The sequence below is a fragment of the Protopterus annectens genome, chromosome 8.part0, assembly GCF_019279795.1.
Source record: "Protopterus annectens isolate FY-2018-M chromosome 8.part0, PAN1.0, whole genome shotgun sequence".
NCBI lineage: Eukaryota > Metazoa > Chordata > Ceratodontiformes > Protopteridae > Protopterus > Protopterus annectens.
The window spans coordinates 243,737,695-243,753,739 of record NC_056741.1 but is presented as its reverse complement, the minus strand read 5'-3'; positions in this window follow the sequence as shown (position 1 = coordinate 243,753,739).

Sequence of the window (16,045 nt, the reverse complement as noted above, 5' to 3'; positions counted from 1 at the left end):
TATCATGCTGGCCCTAAAGAGGGGGACATATACACATTTTGCTTGTGCATGAAGCCTGCATTATTTGCAGTACTGTAGTTCTGCCCAACAGAGGCTTTTGGTAGCACCCTGCTACTGCATTATGAAGCTTACCATGTGAAATCTTAACAAATGGAGCCACCATTTTGTTCCTTCAGTGAACATATCTGAGTGGACATGACTGACTCAGGGTGCTGGAAACAGCAAGGCTCCAGCTTAGTGTCGGTGAAAGAGCAAGATTTTATAGTTCTACCTCCACAGGGACTTTGAGGATCATATGCTGATCATTATGATGACCAATTGTACAAGATGGATGCTGGTATGAGCTTGTCAGAACCAATTAGTGATGCCACTGACCCCACACATTCTGGTGATCAATGCAGGCATCATTACAGTGACCTGCAGTGGCACCACCCAGACTTTCTTTGAGAATGGAAGGTATAGATTTGGGAGAGAAACCCAGAGTTTTACCAGAAGCCTTAGTTGTAGTTTTTTTTCTCTACTCTGTTAATAGGTCCACCAGTGTACTGAGGTGTTCCTACTTTCTTTTACAGCAGCAAGGAGCAACATGCCAACATGAAGGAATATTGCCTGAGGCAACAGTGCCTGTTCTAGCAATGGGGTGTATGTGACATTTGACCTACTACCACACTATGTAAGTGCAATTTTGTGTGTAACGTGTTTAATAATGTGTTGTCTTTTTTCTCTTCCTTCTGCAGGTCCAGTTGTCATTCTGGAAGATGGGTTGCAGTAGTCAGCTCAGCCTGCAAAGGCTGTTCTCTCTGGTGTTGGGCGGCTAGTGATCTCCAATTCTCACTGGAGAGACAGAGGTCACTCTACTAAAGATGTCTTTAAGGACTCATTGGTACTCTCTGTGGTAATTTTTCAAGAAGGGGCTGGAAGCTTCTCTTCTGACAGTGGCACAGAGACATTTACTGTGATTTCACAGTGGCACAGGCAGGTATTCGTGTCATATAAGGTGTGCTGGCAGCTAAATGCCTACCTCATTATCATGAAGTTCCTCCTGTCACTGCTGTTCAAATCATGTGACCTACAGGCCCCAACCAATAGGCCACCAGAAGTGCAACCTGCCCATGATTTCAGCCATGGAGGTATCTGATGTCTGAGTCATTTGACCTTTGGGCTGGACTTGTATCCACTATGTTTCTACATATTCTGACCTATAACCCATTCACGTGTTCCCATGCCTTGTGTGTAATTCCCCATACCTTGTTTATTGTCTAATACTTCTCATCTCCAGGTATCTGCTCTCTGTATGTTTGTGTCTATACACTGTTTTTCCTCCTTTTGTGTGAATGCCATCCCTCACTGTCTTTGCCTACTTCTTTGTTTGGTTGTTTGCCCTTCTTAACTCCTCTCTCCCTCTACCCCTTCCACAATCATTCCTCAGTATCTTCTCCAACTAGCATCCATCTTCTTATATCACATATGGGAGTCTTTCCCACAAAACTGTGTCCTTTTTATTTCCACTTGTCATTTCTTATGGTTACCCTTGTGAACATTCCTCTGTTTGCAATTTCCCATTTTCTAACTTTCTTATTTCCCTTGTTATTCCCCTTTTCCATAATGGACTAGGTTGGTACCTTGCTTTGCTGACTTTCTTGGGCTGTCAGTGGTGTATTAGTTGGGCACACATACCTGCCTTTTCTGTCACATTCAGCACTTGGATCATGCAAATGTTGCTAGTAGGACACCTATACAGAGCCTGCTTAATTCTACTTTTTACTGAATGGTTTGTCTGTGTGACCTTTTTATACTTTCGCTTTAAATCTACTTCTCAATATAATACAGCTTCACTACTTTACTATGCAGTCCTTTTCTTGGACAACGAGCTTGTTACATATATAAAAATTAATGGGTTATTTGTTGTTTAATGCTGCACTGCTAAATAGTGCTTGTCTAGGAACCCCAACCATAGTGATGGCACAAGGGAAACATGATAAATAGCAAAAATGGGGATAAATGCACCAAAGTTCTGTTTCCGAGAATAAATGAGGAAGATGGATGAGGTAAAAACTGTAGAACAAACAAATAAACTGGGCGGAAGAAACAAACAATCCAAAACAGAACAGGAGCCCAACAGTACCCAGCAGAAAAAGATGTTAATCCCAAAAAACACTTTCTTTTAACGTAAAGTCAATTTAATAAAAAATGTTCTCACGTTTTTGTCACTTTAAGTAAAGTAACTTCTTCAGACACACAGACAAACAGCAGTTACACAGTTTCTACAGCATTTAAACCATGTAGCATGAAGTCATGTGACTAATAGCAGCAATGAATTAAAGGTGAAAAGCACAATAATTCAAACACTATTAAAGAAAAACTTAAAACTTACATACCACCTCAAATAAAAAGTGTGCATGCAATCAGTATACAACATACAAGGATTATATTAATGTCATTAGTAAAAAGTTAAAAATACGCTATCGTGTAAGATTTCTTAATTTAAGAAAACATGAAATATTACAATTCTCATTCAAACCAGGCAAGCAGAAAGCATTAAGTGCTAACTGCCATTCTAGTTCTCGTACCTCTAATAGTACTGAATATGGGCCACCTCTAATGTCAGGAAGTACCTGGCCAATATCTTGGAATGTGAAACTATGTCCACCATTTAATGAAACATGTTTTGCTAAAGCATTTTCTGTTTTATTTTTGCTGATCGCATAAGAGTGTTCATAAATTCTCTCACAAAGCTTCCTGACCGTTTTCCCTATATAGAAAGCTGGACATAAGGTACAGGAAGCTAAGTAAACAACACTCTTGGACTCACAATTCAACTTATGGTTGATGTAAAATTTACATGTATTCAATATTCTAAAGGAATTACCTGTTTTTATGTATTTACACATCCTACATGCTCCACACATAAAGGTTCAAGTAAGTCTAGAAGTAGTTTTTTTTCTATTTTTTTCTAGTGCACACCCTTACAGGCAAAAATGTTCAATAGTGAAAGGTCAACTCGTTAGAGCCACAAGGATGTGTACTAATGAAGATGACTTTTATTCTGAATGTCAACTCTTAAGAGACATGTTTTGCAATAGAGGTTACCTGGTTAGTTTAATTAATGACTTAACTGAAGAAATCGCAAACAAATGGAGTATAGGTATAGTTCAACCACTCTTGACCTCACCTTCCGTTGTCATTGATGTTAACCTGGTAGAGTCATCTCCTAGCCAGGTTGCCATTCGAACTACACAGTCACCAAACAGTGACTTGGTTACCTGTATAAAACCTTCAATGACTCAGCAAACTAGGGAGACCTCTTTATGCAATACTTTTATAACCACCTTTAGTAAAGACAGTGACCAACTTAAATTAATTCTCCACAAAAATTGGAGTTTCCTTTATAAGGACTCTTCCCTAGTTGACAGAATTGGTCAGTCACCCAGTATTGTTTATAGAAGAGGTACTAATTTAAAAAGTTAATTTTGAAATTAAAAGCACTAAACCTACTGCTAGACTTACTGGAACCTTCATGTGTGGAGCATGTAGGATGTGTAAATACATAAAAACAGGTAATTCCTTTAGAATATTGAATACATGTAAATTTTACATCAACCATAAGTTGAATTGTGAGTCCAAGAGTGTTGTTTACTTAGCTTCCTGTACCTTATGTCCAGCTTTCTATATAGGGAAAACGGTCAGGAAGCTTTGTGAGAGAATTTATGAACACTCTTATGTGATTAGCAAAAATAAAACAGAAAATGCTTTAGCAAAACATGTTTCATTAAATGGTGGACATAGTTTCACGTTCCAAGCTATTGACCAGGTACTTCCTGACATTAGAGGTGGCCCATATTCAGTACTATTAGAGGTACGAGAACTAGAATGGCAGTTAGCACTTAATGCTTTCTGCTTGCCTGGCTTGAATGAGAATTGTAATATTTCATGTTTTCTTAAATTAAGAAATCTTACACGATAGCGTATTTTTAACTTTTTACTAATGATATTAATATAATCGTTGTATATTGTATACTGATTGCATACACACTTTTTATTTGAGGTGGTATGTAAGTTTTAAGATTTTATTTAATAGTGTTTTAATTATTGTGCTTTGCACCTTTAATTCATTGCTGCTATTAGTCACATGACTTCATGCTACATGGTTTAAATGCTGTAGAAACTGTGTAACTGCTGTTTGTCTGTATGTCTGAAGAAGTTACTTTACTTAAAGTGACAAAAACGCGAGAAAAAGTTTTATTAAATTGACTTTACGTTAAAAGAAAGTGCTTTTTGGGATTAACATCTTTTTCTGCTGGCTACTGTTGGGCTCTTGTTCTGTTTTGGATTGTTTGTTTCTTCCACCCAGTTTATTTGTTTGTTCTACTGTTTTTATGGCATCTGGATCACCTACTAGCCCAGCCACCCGAATTTGTTCGGACGAACACAACCTTTGCAAACTTTGCAACCAGTGGATTTAACTAACATTCTTAATTCACTGTCACAACGTATTGATTATCTAACCCAGAGACTTGACTCTGTAGACAAGCAGCGAAGCGGCGAACCTAACACCATTACATCTGTTAACAGAAATAACCAGGGGAACTTGAACTCCCAGAATTATTCCAATAACACTGACCCTCAGTTTCGGTCTTCAGATGGTTCAATACCATCGGGTCAACAAGCGACTGTTCCAGCACATTAGGTGGGTGTATCTATTCACAACTTGGCACCACCGACTGTGGATGACAGTGCTTCTAACGAATTTGTTAACATAGGTTCATAGGTTCATAGGTTCATACTAGGCTATCTGCCCTAGGGCATTTATAAGCCTAGCCAGAGTGTGTGTGGCTTTCACCACCCCTTAGGATGAGACTACTATACCCATTAGTTTGCTGTGCCTCTGTCCAGCAGTGATACAGAGATGATTCCCGGGGTAAACCTACGATCTCCCATCCACTCGTCAAGATTTCTCTTGAACAGAGTCAGTGAGGGGCTCTGCCTCACATGGACTGGGATTCTGTTCCATAGTGTAGGGAGTCTCTGGGTGATGAATCTGTCCCTCCAGCACGTCCTATTTATATCCATGTTGAGGTTTAAGTCTCTTGTTCTCGTGGTTCTGGTGGATTTGGATTTTTTGAGGTGGAGCATGTCCATTAATTCCAGGTTGGACATGGCCTTGTATGTCAGGCACAGATCACCTCTGAGCAGATGGTATGCGACTGAATAGAGCTGGAGTTTCTTCAGTCAGGCATCGTATGACATATGTTTGAGCCCCTTTATCCTTTTGGTGAGGAACTTTTGGGGTCTTTCCAACTGCTGCAGGTGTCGGGTAAGGTACATTCCGAATGGGGCATTGTACTCAATCATTGGTCTGATAAGTGAAGAGTACAGGGGTACAATGACCTCTCCTGATCTGGATGTGAATCCCTTCATGATCAGGTGGGCAATGTAGAAGGTCTTCCTAACCACTTTGGCAATGTGAGTGTCAAAAGAGAGGTTACTGTCATCTTGGGTCCCCAGGTCCCTGATAAATTCTTCCGTGTTTAATGGATTACCACCTATGTGGTAATTAGGGGTTAGCTTGTTTTTCCCAAAGGGTATGACTATACATTTTTTGGCATTTAGCTTAAGGCCGTGGCTCTGGCACCAGTTATCCATTTCTATGAGACCTTTCTGGAGGATGTCTGTGTCTGATGGAGTGTCAATTATGGCACCCAGTTTGCAGTCATCTGCAAATTTTGTCAGCCACAATCCCCCTATGTTTGCCTGCACTTCAGAAAAATAAATGCCGAACAAGAGGGGCCCAGGACTGAGCCCTGTGGGACACCGCGTGACCGGCTTAGAGTCTGACATGGCACCAGCAACTCTAACCCTGTGTGTTCTGTCCTTGAGCCAGTTTGCAACCCATCTTGTGACATATGGGTTTACATCTAAGCTGGTGAGCTTTTCTATGATGCCCGAGTGGGGTATTGTGTCGAACGCTTTTGCTAGGTCAAGGTAGGCTGTGTGAACTGCCTTACCTCATCAATGGCCTTAGTGACTGTTTCGAAAAAGTCGACCAAGTTCAAGAGGCAGGATCTGCCCTTGACAAAGCCAAATTGGGTAGGATCCAGTGTCTGTAGGTCCCCAATGTCTTTATTTATGAGTTCCATTATGATCCTCTCCATAGCTTTGCAGACAAGGCTCGTCAAGCTTATGGGGCAGTAATTTCCAGGGTCCGTAGAAGCACCGCCTTTGTGGAGTGGGACCACAGCTGCCGTATGCCATTCTTTGGGTACGTATCCTGTAGTAAGGCTAAGATTAAACAGCAGCCTTATGTGTGGGTTTAGTTCCTCATTGAGTTCATGTAGCACACAGCCGGGGACACCGTCCGGTCCCATTGATGCTGTGTTTTTTGCTTTAGAGAGCTCTCACCTGGGCATCTGAGATGTTTGGGAGGCTAGACTCTGGTGGGATAGATATTTCTCCTTTTGGGGGGGAGGGAGAAATTTGCACTGAACCTGTCTGCCAGTATGTTGGCAATGTCTGTGGGTTCAGTGATTTTTTTATCATTTTGGACTAATTCTGAGCATATCTGGGAGTTTCCACCCAGGTTTCTAACATAGCTAAAGAAGGCTTTATGATTGTCTTTTGTGTCATTAGTGATTTTTCTCTCAAAGTTGGCCTTGGATGATTTTATGAGTGATCGTAGTTTTTTGCTAGTACTGATCAGAGATGCCTTCCCATTTAGGGATTTTGCTCTGTCATGTAGTAGCTTTCTCCTCTTGTTGTAGAGTTTGTTTATGGCTGGAGTCCACCAGACCGGGCGCCTGCCTTTGGTGGAAAGGTTCTTGATTTTATTAGGGATTGCTTGATCCATACATTCCTGGAGGTGCTCGTAGAAGGCATTTGTAAGGGTTTCAGCAGCGTGGGTTGTGGTTGCCACTGGCTCGGGGCCTTGAAGGATACCACTCCAGTCTTAAGAAGTGTGAAGTTTGCTTTTGAGAAGTTCTTCACTGTGGTCTTTTGCTGGGGTGGGGTGGGATGTGGATCTCCAGTGAGATTAATTTATGGTCTGATCTCACCAATGAGGGATATACTTCGGTGTGGAGCATTTGTCCCCATGTTTGTGATGATCAGGTCTAGTATATTTTCTCCTCTTGTGGGAATGGTGACTAGTTGTTCCATAGCATTTGAGTTTATGAACTCAAGGAACCTTTGGGCTAGGGTGTTGGGGCTTGAGTAATGTTCCCAGTCTATGTTTGGGTAGTTGAAGTCACCCAATATGATGGTGTTTGGAGAGACATTCATACTCTCCAGTGTCTTCAGGAAGGCTGTGTGGGTTTCCTGGGTTTGAGAAGGTGGTCTGTAGCATGTTACAAACTGTAGGGCAGTTTTACCTATGGTTAATTGCACCTGGATGGTCTCCGATGCTTCGTGCATTGCCACTAACGTGGAGGTGTGGGTATCCTTTATGAATATGGATACCCCCCCTCCTTTTGTGGTTCAGTCCGGATTTTGGGGCCGGAATGCATGATATGAGGTATAACCTGATAGTGCTGGGGTGCTCTCAGGAGCCTTGAACCAGGTTTCAGTCACAGCACAGACATCTTATTGGAGTTCATTCTTTTACTGACTGGGTTAACAACTCTACCAAGTTAAGTTTTGGTTTTACTAATCCCCAGGAACAACCGGCTTGTAATGTTAATCTACCTCAGTCAGATTTATGTTTGCTTGCTGACAAATTGAAATCTTTTGATGTGAAACTTTTAAAATTGAAGAAGCTCCAACTTGAGGTGGTATATTTTAGACAATATTTATCCGAAAGGATAGTACCTAAGGGCCTTAGGTGCTATCAATATCCAAATGGCTTAATCCCAGATTCTCCTTTCCACACAGAATTACTTTCTTTTTTTGACCAGCAAGGCTTTCAGCTTATGGAGTTAATGATAAAACACTACTCATTGCAGATTGAGAATTTAGTGAAGGAAGTTGAAGACTTGGACAAAACTATTAAACTGCATCCTGATTTTGTTAGATATAGGGACAGGTTATTACAGCCTCTATGTAAGTGAAATTAAGCCCAAAGTTATTAATAAGTAATAAAACTCAATATTTTTGCCCCAACTCAATTTTTATGCAAATCTTATTATTTACTGTGCCTGTATGATCAAAAGCATTTCTATATATTAATATGAAAAAAATAAAGAGAAAAAATAAAGAAAAGAAAAAGAGAGTAGAAAATAAGAGTGTAAAGCAGAAATAGAAAAAATGTAAGAGAAAGCTCTAAAAAGTATTTACAATGAAATATTACTTACTGTTTATATTAATAAAGATAAAGATAAAACATATTATTTACTATTATTTAGTTCTAATTATTATTAATTAAAGCATAACAGATTATTTGCAAACAAGCATAAGCAGTATAATCAAGAAAGTATAATTAGCAATAGCATTTGAAGAACATATAAACTTTTTTACAAGGAATAAATATGTTATTATTCCATTTATCATATTTTCATTACACTTCTCTCCCTGCCCTCCCCACCCCTTACACTACATAATCTAAATAGAATGTCATTGTTTAAAGGTAAGAAAAGAAGAAGAGGGGAAAAAAAAAAGGAAAAAAGGTAGCAAATTACTAAGCTTACATCTCTTTTTCAGAAAGAGAAACAAATTGAATAATTTGCTTGTTATTAGTTCCTCAGATATTTTGACTGATTATGAACAAAACATTTCTTTGTACACAGAAAATAACTTTTGATTAAATCTTTTCAGAATATTTGTGGCTTTCTGGAAATGCAGGAACTATATTTAAAAGATTAATAATGAAGAAAAATGATGAGAGAAAAAAAAGGAAAAAAAACATAGAACAAATCATTTGTTTTTAGTCTCTTCTTCTTCTCTGAAGTCTTTCATGAAGTTTCAGTTGTAATCTCTTTAATGAAGGACTAGCCCATTCCATTTCCTCCTATTTTATCCAAAATCTTATTTTTTTGATAAACAGTAATGCAGAATCTAAGTCATCAAAAACTTTAGGACCATCAGGAAGGAAGATTTTTAGCTTGGCAGGAAACAGAAGGTATGTTTTAAACTGTGTTTTTAAGCTCCCCTTATTAGTGGCAGAAAAACCTTTCTTTTAGCTATTACCAAGGAAGAATAGTCATTGTCAAAGCACACTTGTCTCATTAATCTTTACAGGAGTTTTAGCCCTACCAGATTTAAGAACCATCTCTTTATCAAAAGATGATAGAAATCTGACTATTACTGATCTAGGATAGTTTCTTGTTAGAGTTAGTATTAGCTATAGATCTATGTGCTCTTTCGATACCAAAAGAGAATGCTTCTGGTAAGTCTAAAGTTTTAGGGAGCCATGTTGTTAAAAAATAAGTAATATTGTTACCTTCAATATTTTCAAAAATCCTAATGTTATTGCGCCTAGATCTATTTTCCAGGTCATCAAGCTTTTTTGTAGATGTGTATTTTGTTTCAGCAGAAACTCAATGTTGATTTCCTCTTCTTGGATTCTATTTTCCATGTCATTCACAGCCTCTTCTATGCCTGTCATCTGGATCTTCTGTTGTTGCAGTCTTCATATGTAACAAGTCTATTTGTTTTGTAGTCCCTTTCTATGAAGGTATCAATTTTAGTATCCAGTTTATCCATCTTAGCAGTAAGTTGCTGGATTGTAGTTATCAGAGACTGAAGTTCTTTCCTGATGCTGGAGTCTTGAGAATTTGTCTTACTGGAACTCATTTCAAACTGATAAACTGACAGGAAAATTTCCAAAGTGATTTCTGACAGGAATATTGTTAAAATTTCCTTTCTTTTTTTAGATATAGTTCAAGAACTATATAAAACAAACATATTTAGAAAGAAAATTACTTCATAAATTAATTTTTTAAGTAATTAATTCCTGTCAGTGCAGTGAAATTGGTGGAGCTGAAGAAATCTGCTGCTATCCTGTGTTCATCCTTCGTTTTCTGATACTCTTGAGTGCACCTTTACTCATTCAAACTAAGTGCTTTCTTAGTTAGATACCACACTTCAACAGATCCCCAGAGCCTTAATCTTTATTTTTATTTTTAACATTTTCCCTGTATTTCCACCTTGGCAATTATAGCTATGGTTTTCAGCCTACTTAGGTGTCCACATGTAGATTTATACACATGTTCATTCATATTATAATATGTTTGTATTAATATTTATTCTGATGGATGTATAGTGGTAGATCTTTTTGTTAATTAGTCATTTTGTTAATGAGTTAGTTTCTTAATTAATAAAGCTTGAATTAGTGGGTTACCCTATATAAAGTGTCAATAAGCTGTTCTTACATTATATATTTTAATTTGTCTCTAGCTTTTTAGTTTCAGTTCTAAGGCAGCACAGTCTCAGTTTACACTATAGTGTTAAGGGGCAAGGGGGACTTGGTTAAAGGAATGAATTTAATGCTTTTATTGCTCTTAACAGAACCACCCTCTGTAACTACTCCCTTGCTCCGAACCTGATTATATATAAATAATAAATGTTTTTGATGCTTTTCATTATACTCAGCTAGGATCACTTGTTTGTGTGTTTCAGTAAAGGTTATTCCATTTATATCTCAACTGTGGACTACCTTTATGTTCTATTTTATTATTTTGTAGTACATATTTTATGGTTCAATTTTTTATTAGTGAACTAGGTGCATAACATAATTCACGGAGTAAACTTTACACCCTCCACACTGAGATGTTTCTTCTTGGTTTGCTTTTGACCCAGTATAGGTTGCATACTGGGTTTTCTGAGACTTCAAGGGATACCACAGATTTTTCTTTTTGTGTTACCACACTCACTTGCACCACTTCTGTATCCTGTTGATGCCATCCATCATGGGTGTTGAGTACAGTGCAGGAGTACATTACAAGGCATTTTGCCTTCCTTCAGTACACTTACCTTAAAAAAACAGTCATATTCTGTGAAGTCCCATTATTATAGCTGCTCTTCTTAGGGCATTCCTTCAGAAAATGGCGCCAATTATTTGCAGCATGATAGTGCAGGCCTCCTAACATTTAGATTATGCTGGGTAAAACATTTATAGTGCCTGTCTTTGAACCAGTGTTGCAATGCAATGCACTATACACAGTGCCAAAGCTATCATGCTGGCCCTGAAGAGAGGGACATATGCACATTTTGCTTGTGCATGAAGCCTGCATTATTTGCAGTACTGTAGTTCTGCACAACAGAGGCTTTTGGTAGCACCCTGCTACTGCATTATGATGCTTACCATGTGAAATCTAAACAAATGGAGCCACCATTTTGTTCCTTCAGTGAACATATGTGAGTGGACATGACTGACTCAGGGTGCTGGAAACAGCAAGGCTCCAGTTTAGTGTCTGTGAAAGAGCAAGATTTTATAGTTCTACCTCCACAGGGACTTTGAGGATCATATGCTGATCATTATGATGACCAATTGTACAAAATGTATGCCTGGTATGAGCTTGTCAGGATAGTTAGTGATGCCACTGACCCCACACATTCTGGTGAGCAATGCAGGCATCATTACAGTGACCTGCAGTGGCACCTCCCTGACTTTCTTTGAAAATGGGAGGTATAGATTTGGGAGAGAAACCCAGAGTTTTACCGTAAGCCTTAGCTGTAGTTTTTTTTCTCTACTCTGTTAATAGGTCCACCAGTGTACTGAGGTGTTCCTACTTTATTTTACGGCAGCAAGGAGCAACATGCAAACATGAAGGAATATTGCCTGAGACAGCAGTGCCTGTTCTAGCAATGGGGTGTATGTGACATTTGACCTACTACCACACTATGTAAGTGCAATTTTGTGTGTAACGTGTTTAATAATGTGTTGTCTTTTTTCTCTTCCTTCTGCAGGTCCAGTTGTCATTCTGGAAGATGGGTTGCAGTAGTCAGCTCAGCCTGCAAAGGCTGTTCTCTCTGGTGTTGGGCGGCTAGTGATCTCCAAGTCTCACTGGAGAGACAGAGGTCACTCTACTAAAGATGTCTTTAAGGACTCATTGGTACTCTCTGTGGTAATTTTTCAAGAAGGGGCTGGAAGCTTCTCTTCTGACAGTGACACAGAGACATTTACTGTGATTTCACAGTGGCACAGGCAGGTATTCATGTCATATAAGGTGTGCTGGCAGCTAAATGCCTACCTCATTACCATGAAGTTCCTCCTGTCCCTGCTGTTCAAATCATGTGACCTACAGGCCCCAACCAATAGGCCACCAGAAGTGCAACCTGCCCATGATTTCAGCCATGGAGGTATGTGATGTCTGAGTCATTTGACCTTTGGGCTGGACTTGTATCCACTATGTTTCTACATATTCTGACCTATAACCCATTCACGTGTTCCCATGCCTTGTGTGTAATTCCCCATACCTTGTTTATTGTCTAATACTTCTCATCTCCAGGTATCTGCTCTCTGTATGTTTGTGTCTATACACTGTTTTCCCTCCTTTTGTGTGAATGCCATCCCTCACTGTCTTTGCCTACTTCTTTGTTTGGTTGTTTGCCCTTCTTACCTCCTCTCTCCCTCTACCCCTTCCACAATCATTCCTCAGTATCTTCTCCAACTAGCATCCATCTTCTTATATCACATATGGGAGCCTTTCCCACAAAACTGTGTCCTTTTTATTTCCACTTGTCATTTCTTATGGTTACCCTTGTGAACATTCCTCTGTTTGCAATTTCCCATTTTCTAACTTTCTTATTTCCCTTGGTATTCCCCTTTTTCATAATGGACTAGGTTGGTACCTTGCTTTGCTGACTTTCTTGGGCTGTCAGTGGTGTATTAGTTGGGCACACATGCCTGCCTTTTTTGTCACATTCAGCACTTGGATCATGCAAATGTTGCTAGTAGGACACCTATACAGAGCCTGCTTAATTCTACTTTTTACTGAATGGTTTGTCTGTGTGACCTTTTTATACTTTCGCTTTAAATCTACTTCTCAATATAATACAGCTTCACTACTTTACTATGCAGTCCTTTTCTTGGACAACGAGCTTGTTACATATATAAAAATTAATGGGTTATTTGTTGTTTAATGCTGCACTGCTAAATAGTGCTTGTCTAGGAACCCCAACCATAGTGATGGCACAAGGGAAACATGATAAATAGCAAAAATGGGGATAAATGCACCAAAATTCTGTTTCCGAGAATAAATGAGGAAGATGGATGAGGTAAAAACTGTAGAACAAACAAATAAACTGGGCAGAAGAAACAAACAATCCAAAACAGAACAGGAGCCCAACAGTACCCAGCAGAAAAAGTTGTTAATCCCAAAAAACACTTTCTTTTAACGTAAAGTCAATTTAATAAAAAATGTTCTCATGTTTTCGTCACTTTAAGTAAAGTAACTTCTTCAGACACACAGACAAACAGCAGTTACACAGTTTCTACAGCATTTAAACCATGTAGCATGAAGTCATGTGACTAATAGCAGCAATGAATTAAAGGTGCAAAGCACAATAATTCAAACACTATTAAAGAAAAACTTAAAACTTACATACCACCTCAAATAAAAAGTGTGTATGCAATCAGTATACAATATACAAGGATTATATTAATATCGTTAGTAAAAAGTTAAAAATACACTGTCGTGTAAGATTTCTTAATTTAAGCAAACATGAAATATTACAATTCTCATTCAAGCCAGGCAAGCAGAAAGCATTAAGTGCTAACTGCCATTCTAGTTCTCGTACCTCTAATAGTACTGAATATGGGCCACCTCTAATGTCAGGAAGTACCTGGTCGATAGCATGGAACGTGAAACTATGTCCACCATTTAATGAAACATGTTTTGCTAAAGCATTTTCTGTTTTATTTTTGCTGATCGCATAAGAGTGTTCATAAATTCTCTCACAAAGCTTCCTGTCCATTTTCCCTATATAGAAAGCCGGACATAAGGTACAGGAAGCTAAGTAAACAACACTCTTGGACTCACAATTCAACTTATGGTTGATGTAAAATTTACATGTATTCAATATTCTAAAGGAATTACCTGTTTTTATATATTTACACATCCTGCATGCTCCACACCTAAAAGTTCCAGTAAGTCTAGAAGTAGTTTTTTTTCTAGTTTTTTCTAGTGCACACCCTTACAGGCAAAAATGTTCAATAGTGAAAGGTCAACTCATTAGAGCCGCAAGGATGTGTACTAATGAAGGTAACTTTTATTCTGAATGTCAACTCTTAAGAGACATGTTTTGCAATAGAGGTTACCTGGTTAGTTTAATTAATGACTTAACTGAAGAAATCGCAAACAAATGGAGTAGAGGTATAGTTCAACCACTCTTGACCTCACCTTCCATTGTCATTGATGTTAACCTGGTAGAGTCATCTCCTAGCCATGTTGCCATTCGAACTACACAGTCACCAAACAGTGACTTGGTTACCTTTATAAAACCTTCAATGACTCAGCAAACTAGGGAGACCTCTTTATGCAATACTTTTATAACCACCTTTAATAAAGACAGTGACCAACTTAAATTAATTCTCCACAAAAATTGGAGTTTCTTTTATAAGGACTCTTCCCTAGTTGACAGAATTGGTCAGTCATCCAGTATTGTTTGTAGAAGAGGTACTAATTTAAAAAGTTAATTTTGAAATTAAAAGCACTAAACCTACTTCTAGACTTACTGGAACTTTTAGGTGTGGAGCATGCAGGATGTGTAAATATATAAAAACAGGTAATTCCTTTAGAATATTGAATACATGTAAATTTTACATCAACCATAAGTTGAATTGTGAGTCCCAGAGTGTTGTTTACTTAGCTTAATGTACCTTATGTCCAGCTTTCTATATAGGGAAAATGGACAGGAAGCTTTGTGAGAGAATTTATGAACACTCTTATGCGATCAGCAAAAATAAAACAGAAAATGCTTTAGCAAAACATGTTTCATTAACTGGTGGACATAGTTTCACGTTCCATGCTATCGACCAGGTACTTCCTGACATTAGAGGTGGCCCATATTCAGTACTATTACAGGTACAAGAACTAGAATGGCAGTTAGCACTTAATGCTTTCTGCTTGCCTGGCTTGAATGAGAATTGTAATAATTCATGTTTTCTTAAATTAAAAAATCTTACACGATAGCGTATTTTTAACTTTTTACTAATGATATTAATGTAATCCTTGTATATTGTATACTGATTGCATACACACTTTTTATTTGAGGTGGTATGTAAGTTTTAAGTTTTTCTTTAATAGTGTTTGAATTATTGTGCTTTGCACCTTTAATTCATTGCTGCTATTAGTCACATGACTTCATGCTACATGGTTTAAATGCTGTAGAAACTGTGTAACTGCTGTTTGTCTGTGTGTCTGAAGAAGTTACTTTACTTAAAGTGACGAAAACGTGAGAAAAAGTTTTATTAAATTGACTTTATGTTAAAAGAAAGTGTTTTTTGGGATTAACATCTTTTTCTGCTGGCTACTGTTGGGCTCTTGTTCTATTTTGGATTGTTTGTTTCTTCCACCCAGTTTATTTGTTTGTTCTACTGTTTTTATGGCATCTGGATCACCTACTAGCCCAGCCACCCGAATTTGTTCGGACAAACACAACCTTTGCAAACTTTGCAACCAGTGGATTTAACTAACATTCTTAATTCACTGTCACAACGTATTGATTATGTAACCCAGTGACTTGACTCTGTAGACAAGCAGCGAAGCGGCGAACCTAACACCATTACATCTGTTAACAGACATAACCAGGGGAACTTGAACTCCCAGAATTATTCCAATAACACTGACCCTCAGTTTCAGTCTTCAGATGGTTCAATACCATCGGGTCAACAAGCGACTGTTCCAGCACATTAGGTGGGTGTATCTATTCACAACTTGGCACCACCGACTGTGGATGACAGTGCTTCTAACGAATTTGTTAACATGAATGAGCTTATTGGAGTTCATTCTTTTACTGAATGGGTTAACAACTCTACCAAGTTAAGTTTTGGTTTTACTAATCCCCAGGAACAACCGGCTTGTAATGTTAACCTACCTCAGTCAAATTTATGTTCGCTTGCTGACAAATTGAAATCTTTTGATGTGAAACTTTTAAAATTGAAGAAGCTCCAACT